Genomic DNA, 2,684 nt, shown 5'->3' with positions numbered 1-2,684 from the left:
ATAGAAAACAGTATGCTTTCTTACAACGTATAAGTAATAGAAATTCTTGCTGGCATGATCAGTGAAATGGAAACAAGGTAAATGTGATTATGTATGCTTAGGACCCCAGCACTTGGAAAGTTCAGTGTCATCCTTGGATAACTAGGGAGTTGGAAGCCAATTTTAACTACATGAGAGGCTCTCTCAAAACAAAACAAAGAAACAAATTTTACACAAGTTCAATCTTTTGTGTGTTACCATTTTCACTTTTATCTATAAAGAATAAGGTGACTTTATAATCCATATTCCGAACAAGGTCCCTACATAGGGAGATGGGGATGCTTTTAACAACCATATCCAAACAGTGAGACTGCTCTGAGAAAGGAGGATTAATGGCTACTCCCTGAGACAATGAGGGACTATAAGCAGAGTAAGATACTGTATCCAGCTCAAAATTAATCAGCAAGGGAGTTTTAAGTCACAGATAATTAAAAGGATCTCATTATGAAAACTTTTGATGTTCTTACCTCACCTTAGAATTATGGTTTTAAAAAACGGGACACCATCCCCCTCCCCCCCAAAAAAGACCTCCATTCCAATAACTACAAGATACAAGACAATTAAATTCTTATCCGAAAAGGTTGTGGGACTGCCCACAATATACCATCCACTGTCCTATTAGAAACTCCCAGTCCCACCCCCTGGACTTGTAACTACCTTCTGTTCCTGCCTCTCCACTCGAAACTTCCGTAACGATCTTCAGCATTCTGTTTCTGGAAGAAGGTTTCTTCATAAGCTCCGTCTTGATCACCAACCATGAGTGCCTGGAGCCGTCAGCATTACACCACTGAGGTGGAGGCCAGGATCGATCGCCTGATCAGCATGCATCTGGAGGCCTCTGATAGGTATCTCTCTCTGGGATTCTTTTTCAGAGATAAGAGGTCTGAGGGTGGCCTGGTTCGCTTCTTCCGAGATCTGTCTGAAGAGAAGCGTCAGGGTGCCTATCTTCTCCTGATGCAAACTCGACAGAGCAACTGTGATCACTTCTCTGATGGGCAGATGATTCCCTCTTGTCAGTGTGACGGGAGCCTGGATGCCATGGAAACTTCCTTGGCCTTGGAGAAGAGCCTGAACCAAGTCCTTCTGGATCTGCACGCCCTGGGTTCAGCCAACGCAGACTTCCAACTCTGCCACTTCTTGGAGAAGCACTTCTTAGAGAAGGAGATAAATCTCATCAAGAAGATTGGCGACTACCTGACCAACCTTCGCCAGCAGGCCAGGGAGGAGGAAAGCCTGAGTGAGTGTCTCCTCAAAGGGCTCACGTTCAACACCGACTAGGGACTCCTGGAGTCCACGGGCAGTGGCCTTGAGAAGCCGCCTCTATTTTCCTGCTCCAGCTTCTTGTCCAGTTCAGCATCACCTGCTAAAGCCACATGCCAAACGGAAACAAAGTTTCTTTGCGTAGACAAAAACAGCTAAGTTGGGGTGGAATGAAGGATTTGTTGTCTGACAGTCTCTGGCAGTGTTAAGTAAACTGTTCTTTTCTGAGTCATCTATACACTACAGAACTGAACCTGTGTTTGTTCTGCTCCCCCAAAACTGTAATAATTCATAAAAATTGTATGCAGTCTTGGTGGTGGTGTGATTTGAACCAATTCTGTCTGCTGGACTGTGCTCCAGATGCATTCTAAGTTGTATGGTTAATTTTTGCCTAAAAGAAAAAAAAATGGACTGACTATCTGGACTACATCATATTGTACCCCCACCTCCAACTCACCATCAGTCACCAAATAATTACTTTTCCTGATCTCCAAGTTGATGTGATGCCATCTGCTTATTCTCGGGAACCCGAGAAGCAGCAACCCCATGAAAATCATCGTGGTACCTCCCACTAGGCTGCTGCTGACAACACGAACTATCTACCATGCACTGACCTCTTGATGAAGATTTTCAAGTTAAATGTTGGAGTGGACTTCCGACTAGAAACAGTGCTCTGTTTGGTAATTGGCTTGTTTTTGCTTTATGGACATGATCAGTAGAACAAAGTTCCCATTTCTGATTGCCTGCTTAACCTCTTAGGGCTAACTTTGCAATCCTGATAAGAGGAAATGAGAAAGGCTGCGTAAGCACTACTGTATGTTACATCTTTTACTAACGTGTCTGTGTGTTATGGATTCTTTGATGCCATTTTAAGGTTAATCTTTGTAGACTGCAACTGAGAATATATAGATGAATAAACATTGTCACTGCAGATTACGTTTCTGTTGTTTACTTTCAAGAAGAGAGGCGAAATCTTCCATGCAGCCCTGGGAGAGCCAAAGTGGTTCAAGTAGGGGTGCGTCAGATAGACGCTGAATCTCAAAAGCCAGGACAGGAGAAAGTAAAAATGTAGCATTGCAGGGAGGGGCATTGCATAATGGGTTTCGGTTTTTCTGGGCAGGTTTTTTAATTTTAATTTTAATTTTTGCTAAACTCATCATTTTTTATCTTGCAGATAGCAATATAGTAGTTGTTATCCTTGAAATTTGGAAAGCTGAAGTTGGGTTTGTAACTTTTTTTCTCTGTAAACTGTAGACTTGGGGCGGGGGTTGGGTGCTGGTAAAGACAAATTGGGGATTGTGTTAAGGCTTCCTGTTGCCATACATCAAATTAAATTAAACCAGCTAATACAGAAAGAAAACCTGGGGCAGAGAACAGAGATCAGT

The 2,684-nt window shown here is 42.9% G+C and overlaps 1 pseudogene across 1 annotated transcript; it reads left to right on the top strand.

The window, feature by feature from the left end:
* Positions 1–722: 722 nt before the first annotated feature.
* On the top strand, positions 723–2,230 carry LOC116091593 (annotated as a pseudogene). The gene has a single exon (XR_004119073.1). The product of XR_004119073.1 is annotated as a ferritin light chain pseudogene (transcript).
* The last annotated feature ends 454 nt before the right edge of the window (positions 2,231–2,684 follow it).

This window comes from Mastomys coucha, chromosome X (assembly GCF_008632895.1).
Source record: "Mastomys coucha isolate ucsf_1 chromosome X, UCSF_Mcou_1, whole genome shotgun sequence".
Lineage (NCBI taxonomy): Eukaryota > Metazoa > Chordata > Mammalia > Rodentia > Muridae > Mastomys > Mastomys coucha.
The sequence above is the reverse complement of the archived record's forward strand: the minus strand, read 5'-3'. Positions and strand labels throughout refer to the sequence as shown.